Source organism: Podarcis bocagei (assembly GCF_964188305.1).
Source record: "Podarcis bocagei genome assembly, chromosome: 8".
NCBI classification, from domain to species: Eukaryota; Metazoa; Chordata; class Lepidosauria; order Squamata; family Lacertidae; genus Podarcis; species Podarcis bocagei.
In genome coordinates, this window is record NC_138133.1 from 32,475,181 (window position 1) to 32,500,220 (window position 25,040).

A 25,040-nucleotide genomic window follows, 5' to 3' on the forward strand; every position below is an offset into this window, starting at 1 on the left:
TGGAGAAGCACACCACCAACAAACAAAAACAGATTATGTAAATTAAATGCAAAATATAACATTTTAAAATCTTATTAAATAAATGTATTTTGTGTATTTTGTTAAATATGCTTTTGCAATAGTAGTGAAGTATGCCAATACATGACATCTCTACTACTAAGGCAAGTTAGTGCATAATTAAGAAGTCTTGTAGTTGAAAATAACTACTGCATACTTTTGCTTTTATAAAAAGCACCTTTTAAATATTCTTTGAATCTGCTGATACGAATGAATTTTTTTTTAATGCATTTACTCAAATTAACAGTATTTGCACCTTGGTGCAGATTTTCAACCCCAATATATTCTAGCTCCCCTTACTATTTCAAGTGCATTCAGAATCTGTATGTATCTGAACACATAGTGACAATCTTGAATTCCACTTTTGGATGCAGTCCTGTAGTTTTACATGAGAGTAACCCCCACTGAACTCAACAGGGCTTACTTCTGAGTTAGGCATTGCATTGTTAGGAACCAACACTAATAAACTGTCACTCAAATCCTCTGTCTTTCCATAGTAATGGCTAGTACTGAAATTTAGTACCAAAAGAGCACATTCAGAATATTAGCATGTTTTGATAATGTCTTATATTCAGTGCTTTCTTTCTAGAAAAAGAGGGGCCGGTACTCACCATGAAGTTTCTACAGTAAGTGCAGCACTTTTTAACAACAACAATAAGAGGTGCAGGTATTGCGTACCTTTGAGTGCCCCCAGAAGAAGAAAATGCACTACTTATATTGCTGCCTAGTTGATTAATTTCAAACCCCCCTCCCAAAATGGTCGGAACATTTTAGTTTAACCAAACATATAACTATAAAATCACTGGATAAGAGTTGAATGAATAATAACAATCCTCAAAGCCATGTACATAGTTTTCATCTGCTTTGTCGACTGCAACCATTTTCAGATTATATACTTAAGTAGTCGAACCATAAGTGTCATCAGCAGCATAAAGCTCTTCTATATTGGAATCAGATAACCGTTCAAATGAGGGGAAGGAGGGGGGGGGAGACTTATCTAATTCAAAGTATATATACTGTACAGATCGTACGGTTGAAAATCTCCTGCAGTTTAAAGCACTTGAGCATGACGGTATCCACAAACCTGTAACAGAATTCCATCCTACGCCCAGAAGCTAAACAAAATCACCAAGGATGATGGAAAAGCAGGCGTGTAACACATACATGGCTGAAACCATGAAACACATGGCTGCATTTTCTCCTGTGCCGTCGAAGTTAAAGGTGCTGAACACCGGTGCTACTTTTGTCTCTTTCTGATATGGATCCAAGATGCCAGGCATGGAGACCAGGGCAATGAAACTAATGCAGTCAGCCTTAGCAAATTAGGTAAATTAGAAATCGTTTGATGGCATTCTATTGTTGCCATTGTAATCACAGTAATTTTCATTGGTAATGGTGCTTCGTGATGAAGTGGGATTCTCACGGAATAATTGTGAAAGGTATACTGGAAGAATCGGCGTGTAGCATCTGGCTGCAAAAAGGAGGAAAAAAAGCTCTTCGGATTCAAATTGGCATTATATTTTATCTTGAAAATTTATTAGAGATTCACATCATGCCATTTTAAGTGGAAAAGGTGAAAGCAGAGTAATTTTGTTCTATGAATTATTCATAATTATTCAGACTGGGTGAAGCTGCCATCCAGGCACTGACAGTTTCTTCTGCTCTGAGCCTCCATTTACGCTTGTCATTTTTATTCCTTTATCTACGATCGCTTTCTTAGTTACAGAACTTGTCCCTTAGGGCTTCCTCTTCTCAAAAAAAACAACAAAAACCTGAGTCTTTCAAATCAGCAAGAATGCAAAGGATGTGCTGCTTGCCACAAATCACAGTTCTCCACGAGCTGTCTTTTTCTCTCCCCCCATCACATCGCCACCCCCCTCCAAGAGCATTTTGAAAACCCACATCCACAACGTTGCCTGTTCTTTGATTAGATGGCTTTAGAGAAGGAAAAAGAAACAGCAAAATACCAAAAAAAAAAAGAGCATGTTGCAACTGAAGAAGAGTTATATATTCTCCTGAAACAACAACCCAGAAGATAGTGGTGTTTTGTGCGTCTTCCTTTGTTGTCAATGTAACCCATTCTAGCTGCATAGCATCACGCAGAAAGAAACAACTGCTAAGGCAGGCTGACTTCAGTGCCCTCGCTTCCAATGTGACGCGGACAAGGACTGCGCTCACGACAGACTAATCCACACAAATATACACTTAGGAGGCTAAAAAAAGAGAGAAAAAAGAAAACCACAAGTAAATAGCTGCTTATGGAAAAGAAATGTAAAAAAAACAGAAACCAGCAGCAGTTGGGTAGCAAAGTGGAGCACTCGATTCTCACAGGCTGAAAGCGAAAGAGATTGCAATCCCAGAGATTCTCCACTTGATGGCTGGCTGTGACACTGCTAGCCGACTGCTACCCTGCATCCATCCAAAAGGACTGGGATTGATTTAGGTCAGGGAGTCTGCTTTCTCGCTTGAGCTTTTGCTCTAACCGGTGGGAGAAACTGTGGCTATATCTATAGGACCAGGAACTAATATATTACTCTGGGATATTGAGAAGGCTTCCGCAGCAGAGCGCTTGCAAAAAAACAACAACCAAAAACAGAAGGGGGGGTTAAAAAGGCCCCAGACAGTAACAGGTATCGTCTCCTTTGTCCTGTTCCTGCAGGTGTGTGTCGTTGTGGCATAAGCAACTGTTCACATACAAGGCAGAAAAACCAATCGCTCTTCGTCAGAGGCAATTTAGGTAAAAGGCTCCGAGCAGTGCGTGCCTCCGTTCAAGAGACGCTGCGAATGTCTGAAGCTAACGTGCACATCCAGGTGGTATGCTTCTCCTGGACAAAGGTAAAAAAAATGTACACTGCAGTAAAACAGATGGAAGGTTTTTTAATACAAAATAATAAAGCCTATGCTGCTCCGTGCCCGGTTCTAGGCGTCTGCTTTGCCGCACTGCGACTAGAAAAGTGCAGCAGGGAGAGCTCTGGCACTTGCGATAATGTAGAAAGCAGCAGCTCTGTGACAAAGCAGTCAGCTGACTTGCACTGTTATAATTCAATGTCCTCTCTAAAAATAAGGCCAGTTTCTAAGCTAGCACCAGAGGATGACCCGGCATACCAAATCCAGCCCCCCAAAAACCTGCAAGAAAGGGAGTGGTGCCAGGGATTCTTCTATTATTACCCTATATCAGATGTGTTGTTTTGAGCTGTTTTGCATGGGGGTGACTTGTTTTGGGGGGTGGGAGTCCTGCTGCTTTTAGTAGAGTTACCCTTTGGCATACAGAACTGTTTGCAGCGTTTCTAAAGCTGCTACATAGCTTTTAGCAGCAGCATCAAGTGAGGAGCAACAGATAGGCAGGAAGGGGTTACAGGTTTCCTAAAATGACTCTGAACATGTCTCTGCTGCCCAGATACTGAAGTAATGGGTGCCGTGGGAAATGCAGACCAAGAACAGAACAGCAAATGCTAAGAGTCCAGGAGAAAGCTCTTTAGTCTTCATTATGCTGGTGCTCAGACAGCAATCCTCCTCCTACAGGTGACAAACGTGCAGCAGTTCTCAGCTAAAGCTAACACGAGCTGATGTCTGAAAATTAGGACAGCATGCCGACATTACACATTAAAGCCAGTTTTAAACACGTTTAAGTGTCACAGTACCAAATCAAGGATCCCTGGGAACTTTAATTCTATGAAGGAGCCATGGTCCCAAGACAGCATTAATATGAAAAACAACAGAACCCTGTGGCACCTTGAAGACTATTGTGACACTAGGTTTTTGTCAGCAAAAGCCTACTTTAGCAGATAGATCATTTTGGGGGGAAATTCTGGATGACTAAACTGGTTTCAGTCTAGTTTAAATGTGTACTGTGCCTGGGCATGAACACCAAAATATTTCATCTGAAGTGGCCCAACAGAAGCCAATGGTAGCAGAGAAACCATCTTCCAGTCTACCCATCTTTGACTAGGGCTGCAATCCCATGCATTACTACATTCAGAGGGAATGCTTCTGAGGGAAAAAAATGAGTATGTTCAGAATATTAAGCTAGCACAGGCCTGATCCAAAAGGCCAGTCTCTTTGTAAAGGGTTCTCAGCCATCTAGTCTCCTTTATTATAATATAATAATAATTTATTATTTGTACCCCGCCCATCCAACTGGGTCATAGCTGTCAACGTTTCCCTTTTTTTAAGGGGAATTCCCTTATTCCGAATAGGACTCCTCGCAAGAAAAGGGAAAAGTTGACAGCTATGGACTGGGTTGTCCCAGTCTACGGTATGAAGCTGCAGGGTGTGAATCAAACCTTTCCCTGATCAACTAAGTAGCCAACGATTCCACCTCTCCACCAGCCATTCCTGTGCCACACCGACAGAAAATACTGCTGTATCCAGAAAAGTGTTAAGACTACTGTTCTGTGTATGGGGAAAGGGAGAATTCATCATCCATGTCCTCTTTCACAGGACCAACTAAAATTCCAAACCTAACCTTACTACACTTCAGTCATGCTCTGATAGGCTTGATAGCCTACAAGCCTGTGCCTTTCTTTGCTTAAATTAGATGTGCAGAGGATCCTGCAAGGGCTGAGGACTCCTGTCAGGTGATTGCTGGCAATTAGATCTGCTGCCACCAGCTTCCTTTAAAAAAAGCCCAGCACAGATGTGCTCTGTGACTGTAGAAAAGGTGGGAAATGTTTATCTGCTTCTGACAGCCACAGTCTTAAAGATGTTGCTATACAGATGCAAGAAGTTTCTTTAAAAAAAAGTTCAATGTTTTATTATATTTTTATATACATTGGAAGCTGCCCAGAGTGGCTGGGGCAACCCAGTAAAATGTGTGGGGCATAAACAGTAAAATTATAATTAAGGAATGGGATGTCCCTATTTTCATCAGAGAAATGTTGGAGGGTATGGTACAACTGCAGTGCCACTGGCAGGTGGCGCAATGGTGGTGAGTGTCCCGTGGTGGGTAGTGGTGTGGTGGTAGTGTGGCAGAGCAGGGTGGCACTTCCTGTTTTGCCTCAAGTGGCAAAATGAAACGTACCACCCCTGACCTCAGGATTTCAGAACTTGCACCTTACCACTCCCGCCTCCGCCTCCGCCTCCCCCCACCGCCGCAGGGCTCTCAACAGCAGTGGCTGCGGCAGTCACAGCCTAGGCGAGTCTGCAAGCAGCCAGCCTTCCTGCGGCTGAGGAACCCTGTTGGCTGCGGATGCTGTGACGGATGCCACAGGGGCTCCTGCCCCAGCTGCACCAGTCTCAGCCTGGCCGGCACAAGGCTCGCCCGGTCCGCTGCCAGGCTTACCCAGCTCCAGCTCAGGTGAGTTCCCTGGACCCCTAATTGGGAACCACTGGTCTAGGACATCAAGGATGTCTGTCTATGCTCTGCTAGTCAATAAGAGTTCCAGGTGGAAAAGGTAGGCAAGGAGCTGGAAGCAAATCCTCTGTTGCCCTGCAGCTCTCTGAAGCCGCCTTTGGAAAACAGGAGGAACACCGTGTGTCCGAAATACCCTTCCATTCACTGCTCCCAAAGCCAACTTCCAGACTGCATTCAGGAATGTGGGAAATAAATCTCTTTCATCTCCTGTGACCAAATTTAACATCCACCCACCTCCCACCAGTCTCCAACATTCTGCTTCTTGATATTAATAGGGATGTGGGGAACTGGGTTTTATACAGAGAGATTGGAAATAGGCCAGAGAAAGCTAGCTGAGACACACATCTATTGAAATCAGCAGGGCATCTGAACACCCATGGGGCACTTCACGAATTGTAAGCATCAGTCCTACTAGAACACACATGCACCACAAATGCACATGTATGTGTGACAAATGCAGACATGCCTGTTCCCCCCCCACCTTGATAGTAGGAAAGTTGTCATGTATGAAGCTGCCTAAAATGCACTACATTTTAGTGCATTATATATAAAAAAATTCCATGTAATTCAATATTGTTGCCAGCTACCGACTCAGCAATACATCTTACTGTTTGCCTCTTTCCTCTGGGTGGCCGTGGATTTAAATGGTGATTTGCTCACAGTCACTGCAGGTTTCTGATTTATTAAGCAATAATGAATAAAAGAAACATGCCACCCTCCTTTTCCTATTAAAGGCAACTATTGCATTACTTATTTATTTGCACTCTCCTTAAATAAAGTTCAGCTCAGACGGATTCGAAGAGTAATATTCTGGGCCAGATGTTCATCTGAAGTGCTGAGAGGCTAAGATGAGATGGGAAATTTGAAAAAGGGTGGCAGGGGGTTCTCTTAAGGTTGCCTGTTCAAATGAGTACATATACAAAAGGTAGGGAGACAGAAGGAATTTTGTTATATTGCAGCCCACATAATATCAATGGAAGGGATCAATATAGAGTATTAGAAAAGTGTAGGGTAAACCAAAAGACAGGAAATCAAAAAATGCTGCTAGCCCGCCCCCCAGCATGTTCAATAATGGTGTTTAAAAAGATCCGAACGCACTTTCCCACTATAAATATAGAGAGACAAAGTAAAAGTCTTTTGTAGGGTCAATCCTGAGCCTAACTTAAGTTAAGGCCTTGTGCCTGCTTAAATTAAAGTCTTGTTTTTTTCTTAGTTCTGCACAGAATGAGTTTTCTTTAACTTGGTGAAATCTAGGCTCACAAGGGTCAAATCTGATAGTATTTAGGCACATAATATAACAGATTAGGAGATGACACAAGCCTAAAGATCTTATCTTTATGTGATCAAGTCACAGCAGCTGGCTTCCCCTAGCAGCTTAACTCCTTGCTTCCTACCATTTATTCTCCCTCTTGCTTCTATCTCTGCTTTTCCTTTCCAGCCACCCCTTGAGCCAGTTTTGCACCCTAGCACTGAGAAAAGTAAGATATCGTTGACAAAAACCCTGCACCCTACGCAATGAGAACTTTCAGACATTTTTGTTCACCTGCAGAAATTTTCAAAATGCAATTCATTTTTCCATTAATTGATGGTGAACAGTAGGGTGAAACAAAACACACGAAAAATGCATTAGCATTACTGCAAACAGCTGTTAACCAGTAACAAGCACATATAAAAAGCAAGATAACGAGAGTGTGCCGTAAATATATAATTTCACTATTAGATTACAGAGACACTCTGAAGTTCATTCTAGGAGTCCATCTCTAGGCTGAACCAGCGGTAAACTGAGCATATTTTTAGTAGTTTGAAGACATGCTTGATAGATGAGTTGGGAGTAAATTCATGCAACTGAGCCTAAAAGATCAGCAGGACTCATTTTCAGCAGTGCTTACCTCTATGCCAAGGGTGGGGAAACTTTTTTGCCTGATGGGCCAGATCTTTATTTCCCTCGCACTGCCAAACCAACTTTGACAGGTAGGTGGGGCCACCCAGCTACCAATCATCTGATATCCTATTGATGTCATGTGACTGGACACATCTCCCTACACCAGGGGTAGTCAACCTTTTTATACCTACCGCCCACTAATGCATCTTTCTTGATGGTAAAATTTCCTTACCGCCCACTAGTGCTGCAGTAACATGTGGCGTAGAACCTCCTACCGCCCACCTGGAATCCTGAAATGCCTGCTAGTTGGTGGTAGGGACCAGGATGACTACCCCTGCCCTACACCAAAGTCGACCCGCTACCGTCGGCAGAGCTACAACACAGACAAAACAGTGAGTAATCTCAACCAATTAACATTTAGAAATTGGCTTTGGTTTCTGATAATATTGCTCTTTAAGGCAGTGCTACCAAGAGGTTTTCAGCTCAGGTACAGATGCAGAACTGCCACTTCTCCAAGACAGAAATATAACCTGAGATTGTATACACACATAAACATACGCTGAACTGTTTCAATATTTTCTGCTAGACAGCAATGCATGTGGCTGGGAAAGGGGGAACCGTACATCAAATGGTAGAAAAACAAAATAAAACCAAATCAAATAGAGGGGGAGGGGAGAAAGCCTCGCCTTCAAATTGTTGGACCAATTTAAAACTGGCCAGGTGCCAGCTCCATTTGCTTATATAAGCACACAAACACACAGATAAAACCCCAGGCATAATGAGCATTTCAAGTGTTGCAAAACAAGGGAGATCAGACACTGTCCCGTTCAATAGGAGACATAAATGTTTATCAGTTTTGATAAACTCTCTTGCTTGCACCGACTGTATAAATGAGCATTGTGGAAAGTAATAGCTGCAATGTTCCTTGCAATTTTTAGGTATTATATGGTGCCAGTAATATCACAGACATTGTGAGAAAAGGTTTGGAGGTCTGTATTTTGTTTTTTTTTGTAGCAGTGAACTGGTCTCGTGAAAATTCACAGGTGTATGGTATATACACAGAATCATGTTCCCCTTTTCCGTATGCGGCTATAGCACCCATCCGTGGTAAATGTTAATTGATTTGGTTATTGTGGTAGAAGCCGTTATATTAAAGAAGAAAATTTAATTAGGTGTGAACTGGAAGAATGCTTATATGGCTTCTCTACTCCAGTTGCTTCCTGGAGCTCTCTTTTTCCCCTGTATCATTCAAAACAGAGTTGTGCTTTGAATACAAGTCAAAAAGTACATTGGGGGTATGTTTGGAGTAGAAAAAGAGTACAGCTGGAAACAAGAGTTGGCAACCACTCCTTCCAAATACTGTTCATAATTCCCCTCTTAAAGCGGCTTTTCTTCTTCACTGCCAGTTTTTTGTTTATATGCTTTATAAGGCATGCCGTTTCTGCAATATGGTGCCTTTATTATACTTTATATGGCATGCAATTTCTGCACAATTAAGCAAAGCATGAAAACAAATTGGCCTAGTTTTTCCACATCTGTGGCAATGTAATATGTGACTAGGAATTTACCCATTGTGCATATCTCCTTAGGTGTTGTATACTGTACTTATTAAGAAGTAATTAGAGATAATTTTGACCCACAGGTGATCTAGTGTGGCAAAATATGCTGTGTAGGTAACACCTTTCTTCTCATCTATGCAAACTGTGTTTTTCTAGCCACTTAACATTACAGTGGTACCTCAGGTTCAGAACTTAATTCATTCTGGAGGTCCATTCTTAACCTAAAACTGTTTTTAACCTGAGGTACCACTTTAGCTGGGTTGGGACGCAGGTGGCTCTATGGGTTAAACCACAGAGCCTAGGACTTGCCGATCAGAAGGTCGGCGGTTTGAATCCCCACGACGGGGTGAGCTCCCGTTGCTCGGTCCCTGCTCCTGCCAACCTAGCAGTTCAAAAGTACATCAAAGTGCAAGTAGATAAATAGGTACCGCTCCAGCAGGAAGGTAAACGGCGTTTCCGTGTGCTGCTCTGGTTCGCCAGAAGCGGTTTAGTCATGCTGGCCACATGACCCGGAAGCTGTACGCCGGATCCCTCAGCCAATAAAGCGAAATGAGTGCCACAACCCCAGAGTTGGTCATGACTGGACCTAATGGTCAGGGGTCCCTTTACCTTTACCACTTTAGCTAATGGGGCCTCCTGCTGTCGCCACACAATTTCTGTTCTCATCCTGAAGCAAAGTTCTTAACCCGAGGTACTATTTCTGGGTTAGCGGAGTCTGTAACCTGAAGCGTCTGTACCCCGAGGTACCACTGTGTAGCAGAAGTATTTTTACGTGATACTGTCATCAATAGTCATGTCAGTGATTTTAATCCTTGCTCTCTTGAATTTTTGACCTGAATACATTTTCTTAAAAGATGAGTTCATTACTAAGACTTTTAAGTTTGAGTATTGATAGTCAAATAATGGCTAGCATTTTGTTGCTGCTGCCTTCAATCCAGTCAATATAGATAGGATTGTACTTTCTGCTGTACTGTCCATCACAATGATCCCTCTCCACCTACATCTGACTGACGCTCTACTTTCATGAGCGGGACTGTAATATTGTATTGTAGTTTCTAAGCCACCAAGAATATGTCATTGTGCATCCTATATAAATGCTATAAATAAACAAATGGAAAACATCTGATCAATATAAAGCTCTGGTCCGTTTGTGCTATTGCTTCAAAACCACACTTTACAACTTTGTGCTAGTCACTAGTACAAAGACCCTTACCATTGCTCCTACAGTATATGCTCTTAGCTTTGTGTCCTAACATTTGGCTTCTACACACTGTTCTAGTGTCAGTTCCAAAAATAAAATTTAAGTCGTCCTGTAATCTGAAGTTCCCTATCTCATATCAAGGAAGATACACACAAGGTGATGGACTGAAGATGGAGGGTCAGGGCAGAGAGGGCCTCCCAGAGGGGCAAGCTCCCAGGCAGTGCTGGATTAAATCCTGTGGAGACCACTAGGCAGTCAAAATCTCGGGGGGGGGGGGGCTCATGCATGCGCTCTAGTGGGATAACATTGAACTAAGAAAGTTCAATTGTAATTTTCTTTCAAGATCCAATCAATATTACAGTGGTACTTCGGGTTACATACGCTTCAGGTTACATATGCTTCAGGTTACAGACTCTGCTAACCCATAAATAGTGCTTCAGGTTAAGAACTTTGCTTCAGGATGAGAACAGAAATCATGCTCCGGCGGCGTGGCAGCAGCAGGAGGCCCCATTAGCTAAAGTGGTGCTTCAGGTTAAGAACAGCTTCAGGTTGAGAACAGACCTCTGGAACGAATTAAGTACTTAACCCGAGGTACCACTGTATTGTGATCCATTGTTGCAGGGCCCATAAAAGACGTAGGGCCCAATAGGCCGGTGCCTATTCTACCTATTTATTGTTTCTTATGTGAAAAACTTTCAATGAAAATTGATTACAAAAATAAAATTTAACCGAGCATTTAAAAGTGAGAGACACCAGTGATTCACAGGAAACTGAATTCTATTACCAGTACCATAGTTTGTGCATTTCCCTTTACTTCTACAGTCCTTGTTCCTTATTATGGAACCTCCACGAGAATTTATTGATGACATTTGTCTTTCCATTCAAAGATGCTCAAGGCCACATTCAAAATTTAAACAACAGGTATATACAACAATCATACCACACCTCTGACTAGAGAGTAAATCTCTTTGTCTGTTGGGGCCCCAGAACATCTTTCTGTGGGGGACCAATTCCCCTCCCCCCAGCAGTGTTTGGACTGGTAGCAATCATTGGTCTCAGGAAGAACATGGGGACCTTGTACGTCTGTTTCCAGGGACCAGACAAGAAACAAGCAGCCATCATTATAAATACAATACCAGCCCAATCTCTGACTTGCATTGCAGCCTCTTTTTCTTCAGCTGACCGTAAAACTTTTGGCCCCAAATGGTGAAAATGCTTTGAGGGTCATGCTTAACAAGGTCCATTTAGGGAATTAATGCTCTGCACACACAAGTGTTTTTAGTCTCTAAACAACAAACAGGATTGATTTCCAAATGGTGGCATTAAATCCAAACTGCTAGTGCGCAAACACAATAGGGCAATGTACTAGAACTGAGTCAGAAAGCAGCTAAAAGGAAATAGTATTCTTGATAGCGAGTAAACTATTAACCGACACCAACTATTGCAGCTGCAGGTAAAACAAATGAGCGATAACATTGCACCTGGCCTTCCATAAAATGTTCTCTGTGATTTAACTAGGGACGGTGATAAGTGAGCATTTTCTAGCTTGGTAATTAATACCAGAGAGAGAGAGAGAAGACTTTGTTGTTTGTAGGAACAGCTGATAGTATTTTACTTAGCACAAACTTTTGTCTCTGTGCAGATTTATGATTTACAAGATGAGAAGGTCTGTGTGAAGAACAAACAGTTTGGTACATGGGCTGAAATACACTGGTTGACTTATCCAGATCAGTGCCTTTCAGATAAAGACAATAATCCGTGTTAAGTGAAGTAACAAACTAGTCTTTCTTATATAACTGTTCTCCTTTCTCAAAAACTTGCCAGATATTAGTAAGGTTAACTTAAATTACTCTTAAGTGATTTGGTTTCTACCACTGAAATCATCTAGTAGTTATTTTGGGTTTTTTTGCCATTTTTAATGTCTCTCTTCAAAATTTTAAAAGTATTTTTATTGCTGAGTTTATCACTAAGACATAGTGGCAAAATTATTATTATTATTTAAAATCATCATGCATGAACAAAGTTATTGCAACCAGTTTTGAGATGAAAGCATATAGTGCAACAGAAGAAAGCACTGCTGGAATTCCTCTGTGACAAGATTGTATCACTGTGCTGCGGCTTATGTCTGGTCAGAGGCGAAACTAGGCTTTATTTCACCGGGGTCAAAGACACAGTTTGGCACACACACACACACACACACACACACACACACACACGAGCCTCAATGGCGCTCCTCTGGAGGCTTCACGCAAGGCAAAAAAAATCAGGCAGGAAACCCCGCCCCCTAGCTATGGCAATGCATAAGTGACAAGTGCTTAGGACTAAGGACTTGGGGGTAACAGCATGTGAATTGAAGGTTATGAAAGAAAGTGCAGCAACAGAGCAACACAAATAAATAGACAAAGGTAGGGAAAATGTAGAAAATTAAATAAGTTGCCTTTTTAATATTGCTGTTCTTATGGCGTTGACTTTTATTATTCACGTAAGCTGCCTTGAACTAAACGAGAAACTAAGAGGTATAAATATTAAATTAAAAAATCTACAGACGCCATCTTTTATACCAAAACCTTGCGTTTTAACCCAAATTACAAACCAAAATGGAATTATACTACAAGCTTGGTTTACAATTCAGTTTGCAAAATTAACCAAATCTTAAGAATTTCGCTTTATAGGTGATACTGTGAAGATCAATGGAAAATATTCTCAGCTACGTTTGGGCAGAGTTGCTCAAAACATTATAAACTGAAATGAACTGTCTCTTCCATGTTGCTTAGAGCCAATATCCCAGATCGTCTACAGATTCAGGCATGCTTGGGGATACATTGTAAAATGAAACAGGACAACGCAACAAACATCTCTTAGATACTGTAGGAAATCAAGCAAGCTGAAGCCCCACTCACTTAATTAGAACATGACCTAACTATAGGAGATCTGACCGATTAAGAGCTTCGCTAGCTCACCATTTTTTACTCTCTAAGACGGAACTGCAAGCCTGACAGATTTTACTATAGCAGATATAATTCATCCAATTCTCAATTAAATTCTTGAAGGTTTTCCACAAGGCCTGATGCCAGACAGAAGACACTCATAGTGTGTTGTTATTACTCCTGAATCAGAGTCTATATAGCTAGCTAACTTGTAAAAATAAACAGATAACTTGTGTTTTCTCTTACTGAGCCATATGAATTTTGCATATAATTTCCATTGCCATGAGTGCAAGGGGAAAAAAATACCAAAAATGTTTTATGTGTTTTATAAGCACCCTGATAAGTACTGGTTTCTTTTGTAAGACATGCATCTTACGACGAAGGAATTATGAATAGCTATGCACATGTCATGGGACGTGGGTGGCGCTGTGGGTTAAACCACAGAGCCTAGGGCTTGCTGATCAGAAGGTTGGCGGTTCGAATCCCCGCCACGGGGTGAGCTCCTGTTGCTCGGTCCCTGCTCCTGCCAACCTAGCAGTTCGAAAGCATGTCAGAGTGCAAGTAGATAAATAGGTACTACTCCGGCGGGAAGGTAAACGGTGTTTCCGTGCGCTGCTCTGGTTCGCCAGAAGCGGCTTAGTCATGCTGGCCACATGACCCGGAAGCTGTACACCGGCTCCCTCGGCCAATAATGTGAGATGAGCGCCGCAACCCCAGAGTCGGCCATGACTGGACCTGATGGTCAGGGGTCCCTTTACCTTTACTAATGCTGCAGTTATGCCGCACCTTAGATCAGGCCACGACCCAGGCTGTGCTGGGTCCCAATTGAAGACGGTAGGAAGCTCAAACTGCTTGCCCCATCGGAGGCAGGCTCCTGTCCCCATGCAAGTTCCATGGCAGGCAGCTATAGAATAGGTGTAGATGTATCTAGTATGGTGCTGGTGCCAGAAGGGAACCTGCACATGCTCCTCTGCTTGTATGTTGAGTTACACTGCTGGTGTGACAGCTTGGCAACACCACACCTGTGTTTCCTTTTCAGGCATCCTCAGTTCAGCGTTTCCCCAACTTGGGTCTCCCTCCAGCTGTTTCTGAACTACAATTCCCATCAACCCTGACCACTGGTCCTGCTAGCTAGGGATGATGGGAGTTGTAGTCCAAAATCAGCTGCAGACTAAAGTTTGGGAAACACTGTCCTAGATGCTATTCATCCCCAGCCACCTTTTGTTTTGTTTTCCATTCTAGGGATTGGAAGATAGGATTCAACTGTCCCCACCCTAGCTTTATCTGCCTTCAGCTAGCCACAGGATGGGACTCAGGGGGGGAAGCAGGAAGTTTGGGGAATGTGCGGCTCCTCCTATCTCTGATCACTGTAGTGTAAGGAAGCAGCCTCTCAGGTTGCAGGAGGACGGGTGCTGCTGCCAGGTTGTATGGGGCAGTCAGCAGGGGGTGGGGGGGAGGGAGAATGATGCGAAGGGTGCTGGCAGCACTGTTGGCTTGCACCGATGGAGTTAGGGCACTCTTGCATCATGCTGTGCTGCAGGGATGTGTGCTGAGGGCACATCCCGATTGTTGTGAGTTTCACTGGCATGTAGGGTCAATGCTGACACAGCCCCAACTGCTGGGCAATGGCCATGTTCCAGGGAGGCTGGAGATGCACCTGTCATTTTCACCCCACTTTTATATTGCCTACTCATGCGTACAGTATTTCCCCTCCTGAGCTAAGTGCACACTAGATATTGGCCTTCTACCAGCATAGCAGCAACATCTCTCTCCCCACTGCTGGTTTAGGATTATGTCGACAAGCAGGTGCCTGAGAATTTTCTTTTACTGTAAAAAAACCCCACTTTTTTTAAAAAAAAAAGATAGTGCAGCCATTGGAATATTTATTGTCATAAAGCACAGGATCTGAAACTATAGAATACTTCGATTAATTTAAAGTGACTACTTTTACACAGTCTCTGTACAGTACAGCTGTAAGCAGCTGTAACTTCCCCGTTTCCTGCCCAGAAAATGTATTAGGTAACAATTCATCAACCTTAAATACAAGCTTTAAAGAGAAAAGCAAATTCAAATCCTGCCTCAGTTATGCACACCTGCACATTAAGATCAATCATAAAAAATGATCGCAGTGTCAGTTGTAAAAATGCTATCCAGAGGAAAACGGATGGTGCCCAATCTAGTATTTCTTGCAAAACTACTTTAAAGAGATAACTGGGGGGGGGGTGTTGTAATTATATAACACATTTCCTTGAGATGGTTCATATTTAGAATCAAGAGCACCCTCATTACGTACAGGCTAATCAATGTACGTACAGGCAGCTGACATGAATAAATGTAATATATGAAGTTACCCCCATCGCTTCATCTCTAGTACAAGGGGAAAAACACACCTTCACCAGTTAAATTTCTGATTGTGAAGCTGCTGTTAGCAGCACAGGAGCCTTGAAAGCAGGGAGGGGAGGTAAGCTGGCAACCATAGTCATATGTGATGTTTGAATGCTGCAGAAAGAAGCACCTTACCTGTTAATTGTGACCAACAAGATTAACATGTAAAAAACGTTATTCACAAATATGTACAATGTTATGGGGGGGGGAGGATGGAAGACTAAAAATACACCACTTAATTTAGAAAATGTCTATTCACAGGTTACATGAACAAAGGTTTAAAGGTGTTTGTAAATCCTACACCTTCCTACACAGACACTGATTTTTTTTTAAAAAAAAAAACCTTATAAATGTGCATTTAAAACCGCATTTCTATCTTTCACACATGAAGGAGGCACAAAGGGAACATGTGAAAAGAGCACATGGGCGACTACATACATAACATTTTAAGTGCACTCAACAACGGGGTTCCATTCCAATGCATCTACTTTCAAAGCAACAAATGTGTACTCAAACCATGTCCACCGCATTTACAGTGCAGTAAACTTTTCATATTTGCTCAGAAGTAAAGCGGGTGGCGCGGGTGGCGCTGTGGGTAAAACCTCAACGCCTAGGACTTGCTGATCGCATGGTCGGCGGTTCGAATCCCCGCGGCGGGGTGCGCTCCCGCCGTTCGGTCCCAGCGCCTGCCAACCTAGCAGTTCGAAAGCACCCCTGGGTGCAAGTAGATAAATAGGGACCGCTTACCAGCGGGAAGGTAAACGGCATTCCGTGTGCTGCGCTGGCTCACCAGATGCAGCTTGTCACACTGGCCACGGGACCCGGAAGTGTCTGCGGACAGTGCTGGCTCCCGGCCTATAGAGTGAGATGAGCGCACAACCCTAGAGTCTGTCAAGACTGGCCCGTATGGGCAGGGGTATCTTTACCTTTACCTTTTTAAAGCTCACTGATTTATGTGTGTTTCCTTACAGCTGTGCATAGAACTGCAGCCTTAAGCTCTGTTTTCACTCTTTGGCTGTTCACAACACTTGAGTTTCAAGTTATAACGCGGCATTTGATTTCTGAAAATGACAAGTGTTAGGGCTTACTAGGGAGACATGCATGGAAGTAGTTCACCTGCAATTGCCGTTTAGCTAGGTGTGACCTGGTCTCTTTGAGCTTGGACACCGAAGCAAGGGCAAAGCTTTGGAGTAGTTCAATTGATTTCAATGAACACTACATTACTAATACCAGACTGTATGTGTCTCAACATTTTGGGAGGAAGAGGGGTAGGAACTGCCACTGTTAATAAAGGCATTATCACTGTATTTTTCTGTATTTCATTCCCCCCCCCCCGCCCGACCTCACTGTCTACAATCTCCACTTCTACCTGCAACTCAGGATAACACTTCATGCATCTGGTGAAGTGGACTGCAGTCCAAGGAAGTTTATGCCATGATAAATGTGTTGATCTTTTAACATCTTTTTAATCCAGAATACGGTAGCTAGACTGGTGACTGGGAGCGGCCACTGGGACCAAATATCACCAGTCCTAAAGGATCTACATTGGCTCCCAGTTTGTTTCCGTGGACAATTCAAAGTGTTGGTGGTGACCTTTAAAGCCCTAAACAGCCTCAACCCAGTATACCTGAAGTATACCTGAAGGAGCGTCTCCACCCCCATCCTTGAGGGCCTTCTGGTGGTTCCCTCACTGCAAGAAGTGAAGTTACAAGGAACCAGGCAGAGGGCCTTCTTGGGAGTGGTGCCCGCCCTGTGGAATGCCCTCCCATCAGATGTCAAAGAGATAAAGAACTACCCAATTTTTAGGAGACATCTGAAGGCTGCCCTGTATCAGGAAGTTTTTTAAAATGTTTGATGTTTTATTGCATTTTTATATCTGTTGGAAGGCAGGCAGAGTGGCTGGGGGGGGCAACCCAGCCAGATTGGGGGGGGGCGGATTATGAATAATAAAATGTATTATTGTTGTTATAAGATGCCACAAGAACCTTTGCCTCCGAAGTAATCCTTCTAAAGTCTGCGTCTCTCCCTACATGCCCTCGCAGGCTGCAATCCTACACGAACACTTCCTTGGGAGCATGTCCCGCAGACCTCAATGGGACTTACTTACTCCTGAGCACAGGCATCCATAGGACTGCGCTGTCAGCACGTGAACTAAGCATCGGCAGTGTCTGTGTTTGCGTGCGTGTTGCAAAACAAGCCCCCACCGCCAGGCATGGGCAAGGCTCGCAATTGCGCTTGTGCAATCCCTCACCTTTTTCCTTGTTCTTTTCCCCTCCCCCAGCAGGACTCCCGGCGCCACCTGCCTGTCTCGCGCGCAGCCACGCGCCACGCCCGCTCCTTCCTTTCTCTCTCTGCCAGCCAAGAGTCGCGTGGCGTTTCCTTTTGGAAAGCTCCTCCCGAAAACGGTGCTTTCCTTTCCCCGAAACCAAGAGCAAATCCAAGTTCAAAAAAAGGGGAGGGTGCAGGCGGGAGGAACGGATGGGGCGGGGGGAGAAAGGTGACTTTGGCAAGCGGAAAGAAGTTGCTGCGCAGTCCCGGGTGGATCTGATGAAACGCAACCCGTATTCGCGTTTAGTTGGTCGGAAGCGGTTTTGTTCAGGGGGCTTACTTCAAGTAAAGTATTAACAGTATGGCACAGGATTTCAGTCGTTTTGTGACCTAGGGCACCAAAGCAGAGTTTAAACCCTCAGGCAAGATGCATCTCCATGATTACTCGCATTTTCACCCAGTAAATGTGCTGCAGAGACTTGCACCTGGGCGCACTGCAAAAGCTGGCCATTTTACGCACGATTACCAGGGCGCAAGTCCCCTCCCGCTCAGTGGCGCAAGGTAGCGCTATCTGCGCACTTACTTGGACGGGACGGGGATGGTCGCCACAGGCGCTTTCCTTCGAGCGAGCCCTGGGCGTCAATGGTGACTGGAGAAAGGGCGGGAAAGCCTTCGTCGGGAGACGCCGCCTATTTGTTTTGCTTTTTCGGGGTAGGGGTGGCGACGAGCTCCCAGCGCGGGTGGGTGGGAGGGACCGAGTAGGCGCGGGCTGAAAGTGGACTTTGGCGGGAGAAATCGGGCCACCTCCTTCTCCCCCACCCTGAGGGCGGGAGCTTAAGCACAACCGTTTGCAAGAGGAGGAGGAGGACCGCGAAAAGGTCACGCCGACGCGGCTCCTGGTTAGGAAAAAAAAAGCCCTCCGGCTCGGAGCGAGACGCCGGGTACTACGCGGCGCGCGTGGGGTTAAAGACGCCGGCCGCGGGAGCTCCGCCTCCGCCTCCGCCACGCGCGCCCGACGGCGGGCTCCGCCTCGAGTTGCTCCGGCGAAGCTGCTGCTGCTGCCCCTCCTCCGCGGGGTCGGCGGGAGGCAGCGGCGCGCTCCCTTCCCTCTCGGCCTCCCGCTCCGGCAGGTGTCTGGGCCTGCCTGACCGCGAAAGCGGAGCAACCCCCTCCCCCTGCGGCTTTTTCGTAATTATTATTATTATTTTAGCGTTGCGCAGCAGTTGGTTCTCTTCCCAGTTTCTCTCTCTCTCTCGGTGACCCCGCCGCAGCCTTTCTGGGGAGGAACCAGGAAGAAGAGAAGGGAGGTGAAGGGGGGGAAGAGCGGGGTGAACGGCGCCGGCGCTTGCTACGGGGAGCGAGTCAGGCACATCGAGAGATATATATGTATACATATATATATACACATACATGTGTATATATTTATACACAACTTTGTTCTCCCCCCCTTTTACTCCCCCTTTTCCCTCTATCATTTTCAATAAAATATTGATATTATCCTTTCCCTTTTCTTTCCCCCCCTGAGAAGATTGCTGAAGAGATATTTCCACCAAGCCATTCCCCTTCAGAAATGTAGAGATCTAACTGTGGTTCTCACCATGGGAAACCACTGGCATGCACAAACAGGATTCCTAAGAATTTGGTAAACGCTTGCATGAGTGTGGCTCAAAACACACACACAACCAACAGCACAGTGAACCTGCTTTCTTCAAGGGATGTGGTCCTACAAAGGCAGTCCAGTCAACTTTCATTTAAAACCAGTGGGACTGGCAAATGAACCAGTTTAGGAATGCCATGCAGCCTCCCTCCCAGCAAAGAGATATAATTTTTAGCAATAAATGGGCTGTATGTACTTGCAGTCCCTTGTGCTCACCCAGTACGGAACTTGCCTGTTACAGACATCTGCTTGGAACCCATTAATTGCTTCCTGCAGATGGCAATGACCTTGTCAATAGTTAGGCTTTTAGGCCGTGTCACGTGCCTGCCCTGTTCTAAATGTACTGTACATCTGAAAGTGTAAAGTCTAAGTGTGACAGATGTATATCACAAATACAGGGAGACAGGTTTGGCTGCGGCTTCTTGTTTGCACGGTTGGCAGGCCCAAACGAAACAGCTCCGAGATTGCAGGTCACGGGCCTGGAAAGGCACTGCGAGTCTGTGCCAACAACTTGCTGTAATGGAAAAGGCCGTCTTCGTTGCAGCTGTGCTAGGCATGAAACAGTTAAAAGGCACAGAGATTGTAGCTTTTGCCGCATGCAAAAGTCCCATCCCTGGCATGTCCCCGTAGGACTGGGATTGAAATCCTGTATAAACCACTTCAGGGCCAACATGGACAGTAATGAGCTGGATGGGTTAATGGTGCGACTGTAGAAGGCGGCTCCTTAACCATGTGAGCCTTGGGTATGTTTCAAAAAAGTTTGAACAGGAGATCATAGAATTATAGAATTGTCAAGTTGGAAGGGACTCCAAGGCTCATCTAGTCTCACCCTCTGGAAGGCAGTAATCTTTCGTCCAATGTGGGACTCGAACCCATAACCCTGAGATTAAGAGTCTCATGCTCTACCAACTGAGCAATCCCCTGGATCCTTGGTAAGCTTGCAAAAGAGTTATGAGAAACAAGTATTAGAGGACAGTCAACAGGAGTGATTTGCACATGACACACTGCATTTATCATGGGTGCCTAGCCTGCAAAACATGGGGTATCTCTTAACATTCTCTGCAAAAGCGAATGGTGATGCTCGCTCCCAGCTACGTATATCATATAGGAATGCATATCAGGCAACTGGGACAAGTTGCAGCTCCATGCCTCATAGCTTTCCCCACAGTATCTTGCCTGAGGCCACATCACCCATGAAACCACTGGGAAAGTTCTGAACTGTCGACTTCCTGGGTCACAGCTGACAATCTTGCACTGCTATCCTTTACTCAGCTGTAAGTGTACAGTGGTACCTCGGGTTAAGTACTTAATTCGTTCCGGAGGTCTGTTCTTAACCTGAAACTGTTCTTAACCTGAAGCACCACTTTAGCTAATGGGGCCTGCTGCCATGCGGCCGCCGCGCAATTTCTGTTCTCATCCTGAATCAAAGTTCTTAACCTGAAGTACTATTTCTGGGTTAGCAGAGTCTGTAACCTGAAGCGTATGTAACCCGAGGTACCGCTGTAACTGTATTCAGTGGGAGCCCATCCTCAGGCTGGTGTGCAGAGTTCCTTAAACCATCTAGTACCACAAACCCAGTCTGACGGGAGTTCTGGGCCATTTCTTCATCTCTATGGGTGCAATCCTATTCACTTATCTGAGTGTGAGCCTCACTTAGTCCCATGTATAGAGCTGCACTGTAAATCAGGAAGAAAATCAAATATAAGACTTGGGGCCTTATTATTAGATACTTCTGGGGTCATCAGCAGGGCCTGTGGTGCTTTTATCCAGTGCTTTTTTCCCTAGAAAAATAGGTGCCGGAACTCACCATGAAGTTGTCACAGTAAGTGCCACACAAAAAGAGGTGCCAGTACTGCGTACCCTTGCGTCCCCCCCGGGGGGAGCCCTGCTTATATCCACCCAGAATTACTGAATGACCAGAGTTAGGATAAAAAGCTTGCGCTCTTAGTGCTGGGATGTGGGACCTGTGGCTCTTCCAATGGCAATGGTCAGTGGTGGAAGTTGCGGTGCAACAAGCACGACAGTGGTGGCCTATTACCTGTTGTTTTATTTGGTATTGGAAGTTCTACGATCCTTTGCTTCTATGAACGGCATCTATGTGTTTTTTTTAAATTCTGGAGGGGCAGAGGTGCCCTATATCCCTGCTTTCAGTGGACAAGAAAGCAGACCCACTTGGCCCCTCGACCCACCCACCCCTGCCAAGTTTTCCAAATGAGCAACACGGGTGTCAAAGGATGTGCTGGATTAAGTGCTTGGAACTTTGGGATTTGCCAGCATTTCAGCAAAGAGCAGGAAGGAGGAAGAATGAAGGGCAGTGGCCTGACTCATATGGTCACTAGAGACATTACCAGAGCATAGCAAGGGAAAAGGTGTGTGCTAAAGATTTCAAAATGTGTGTCTGTCTGTGTGTGACGTTGATTGAAATGGAACCAAGAGTTTGGTGTCTAGCCACAGTAACATTTGTATGTTTTTATGGGGAATTATGGGTATGACCCCAGGCATCTGTTGGATAAGGAATGTGACTTTTTATCCTAGATCTATATAATACGGAAGTGGGGTGCAGGAACACTGGAATTTTTGAAGAATACTGATAACGTCACAATGAGTCTTACAGAAATTTAAGCTGAGCAGCCCATTCATATTCTTAATTATTCCCAGTGTGTACTTGCTGTAGGATCAAGCAGACGGAGAGAGGTATTCTGGAGCCAGAAATTTCTAGCACCTTCTCTTTTATATTGTAATTTATAAGTTCCAATGCTTTGCACAAAATGCAGTAAAAAACAACCAAAAACCTAAATTTCCCACACTATGGTAATATTTAGAGCTGCCTTCCAACTGTTCGAAGTTGTGTGTAGGTGTATGGTGTTTTCCCTCAAGAATATATTTATATATAAAAAAGCCTTTGGAGTTCAGTCAGAAGCATACAGCTTTATGCTGTTCAATAAATCATGGGGGGAAATAATACATTGTGTTAGTTACATCTGAATTTTCCCACGTTTACTTACTTTTCTGCAGAAGAGGCTCAGCACTGCCCCCTAGTGTTCTGTTTTCCATGACATACTTCATTTATTAGGAAGAAATATAACCAAAAGTGAAAATGTGCAATTTTATACCCCAGTGTATGGATCTTTACAAAACCCTTGTGGAGTAAGTTATCGGAGGATGGTGACCAGAAAGCCCAGTTCTTTTAAAAATATGTTTGTTTTTAAATGATACCTTTCATTGTCTTTCACCATTAGCTGATTGACACACCTTAGGTATTTTGAGCCTCCCTTCAAAATAAAAATAGTTAATAATTTTATCACATGAACAAAACAAAGTTAGTGTTATACATAAGTGCTTGTTTTGCTAAAAATATGTGTTTGAATTTGCTAATTTTAACTGTTACAGTACCCTGCTTACCGTTTATAATACATGGTTGACACAGTTCTGAAGATAAAGACAAAGCATTGATTTAATATAGAAACATTTATCACGGTATCAGGCTATAAGGGGGGGGGGAATTACCAATGGTTTTGTTCAGCTTTGTTTTCAAGAATGTTTGTGTGCTTACATTGATGATGCAGCACCCAGTGCAGTTTGAGCACTCCAAAAGCAAGTAGACCAGGAGACACAAGGGCCTTCAAAGGAGAAGCTGTGAAGAAAGGGAAATTTGGAAAGTCTCATGCAAAAGCTCCTTGACCTGCTTTCAGCACCTGTCTTTACTTTGCTGCCGGTTACACCTGCCACAACTTGTAAGCGGTTCCTTTTAGGATATGCTTTCTTCAATGCACTCTGGGGGAAAGTGAACTTTGGGGCCTCCTGTAGCACACATCCTACAGCTTCTCCTGCTGTTGCTTTTGTGTGGTTGGGGCTGATTTTTTAGTTCTGCACTCTCTGAGAGTTCTGATTAGTTCTACCCAGACACTAATGCTGATTGCCTTGCTTTCTGTAATTTGAGTGAAGGGAAGAAATCTGGGCCTGCTCAGAAATGTGCCTGGAGGACCCGAACATTCAGGTGGGGTTGCTTTCTGTGCCCTCCACTTTACTTTCCCTGAAGCAGACACTTCTCCTGCTCCTCTCAACTCTACATTTTCTCTCTCCAAAATACCAAACGCGGCACAACAAATCTAAACAGAGATTAACCTTAAATTAGTATTATGTGTACGTTAGTTATTATTGCAGGCTGACACTCGTTCACATTAGTGGCAAATAAGCATCATCACACTCAGGGTTACCGCAGCCACACCATGGTATAAAATGAAGAGTATTCTGCTGGAGACATGAACAGATACAGAGCATTGTGCTGGTGTGAAGAATGTGCATGCTCATGCTACTGCACTGGCAACAGCTACCAGAATCGGTACATCATAGCAGCTTAAGTGCTGTTATACTAGTATATACTATACTATATTACACTGAAAGCTGTGGCTAGTATGTAGAAATTGGGGGCAGGACTGGAAACAGCAATGTTCCTCCAACCTCATTTCTGATATATGGTATTTGTAGTAAGAAGTTATAGCATAACAGAACAAGACAGATGTGTTTTGGTTGACTCACATGGGATGTGGCTGTGCTTTTCTCCATATAAGGGTCTAACTAAATATTACATGCACGTGCATATAATAAAACCCTTCTGGCCTGCTTCTACATTGCAAAACGGTATTGGGGGTGGGGGTGGAGGAAAGTTGCAGTGGAACACAGTAGAGGGAAGGGGTGATGCTTTAATGCTTTCCCACTTCCTACTTATCCCCTTCTCTCCAGCCATTTTGCTATGTTACAAGCTTCCAGGTCTTTTTGCAAGATTAAGAAGTCACCACGTGCAGTTCTGCACATCAAGGGAGCCGAGTTTTTATTTATTCCCAGTGCCCACTTGTGGAGTGTTCATGTGCAACACAGACTGTGAAAATCTGGAGCTGATCCCTCCCCAGAAATGGCATCCTATGCTTCGGAAAAGGTCAGACTGAAATTACGCCTGAGTAGTAGGCTTCTGCTCAATCAGACTGAAATTAAGCCTGAGGCTTTTGTAAAGTTGCTGGGATGTATACATTACCAAATAACATGGACCCCGTTCAGTTACGTGTATATTACTAAGGTTTTGTGCGTTGGGCATAAAGTTACATGTCAAAAACTTCATACACGGTGAAATCCCTGTATGTACCTAATATAACAAGTTATATCTTTGCAGTGGGGCTGGGAAGTGCTTAGGGGAGCAGTATTATTATACCCAATAAGCTGGTGTAAATTAAGGCAGCATAAAGTTATACCCAAATCCAAGCTGGCCCAAGCCTCACATAGGGAAAACAAGCCTTTGAAATAGTGTTTGTTACACCACACTTTCGCCAGCTTAACTTACCTCAGGTTGCCAGGTCATCTGGCTGTCATGGGCTGACCCCATGACACTGACTGAGCTGAGCGGGCTTTGGATCCAGCCCAAGCTCCCCTGATTTAGTCCTGCCCCTGAACGCACCTTCTTCAGGGTCTATACTAGCATAAGACCTGCAGGGCTAGGCTTAGCCAGCTAGGTCCCAACTGAGACAGGGAATCCATTGCTGTATCTCTTGACTGAGCCAAGGATGAGGGAGTTAAGCCGGAGTAGGCCCTTCCAGCTCAGCTAGAGATCTGCTGGATCCTGACCTTGCTTATCCCGACGGACCATGCAATAGGATTGCTCCCTATGAAGTGAATGTCATTTACCCGAATGTACCGTATTTTTCGCTCTATAACACACACCTGACCATAACACGCACATCGTTTTTAGAGGAGGAAAAC

At 44.3% G+C, this 25,040-nt stretch overlaps 3 long non-coding RNA genes across 7 annotated transcripts in view; 2 read left to right on the forward strand and 1 right to left on the reverse strand.

Moving 5' to 3' along the window:
• LOC308593936 overlaps positions 1-18,607 on the reverse strand; it is a 95,731-nt gene extending 77,124 nt beyond the window's left edge. For 3 of the 5 annotated variants that reach the window (XR_014011106.1, XR_014011107.1, XR_014011109.1), the window contains exon 1: positions 18,216-18,604. This is a non-coding gene — a long non-coding RNA (uncharacterized lncRNA). Of the gene's footprint in view, positions 1-18,215 lie in introns of all 5 variants that reach the window. The other 2 variants (XR_014011108.1, XR_014011110.1) reach the window with 2 other exon arrangements.
• Positions 7,483-25,040, forward strand: part of LOC308593935 — a 401,889-nt gene continuing 384,331 nt past the window's right edge. Inside the window, exon 1 of the long non-coding RNA XR_014011096.1 lies at positions 7,483-7,684. This is a non-coding gene — a long non-coding RNA (uncharacterized lncRNA). The remainder of the gene's footprint in view (positions 7,685-25,040) is intronic.
• Positions 18,715-19,484, forward strand: LOC308593404. The gene is made up of 2 exons (XR_014010946.1): positions 18,715-18,820; positions 19,158-19,484. It is a non-coding gene; the product is annotated as an uncharacterized lncRNA (long non-coding RNA).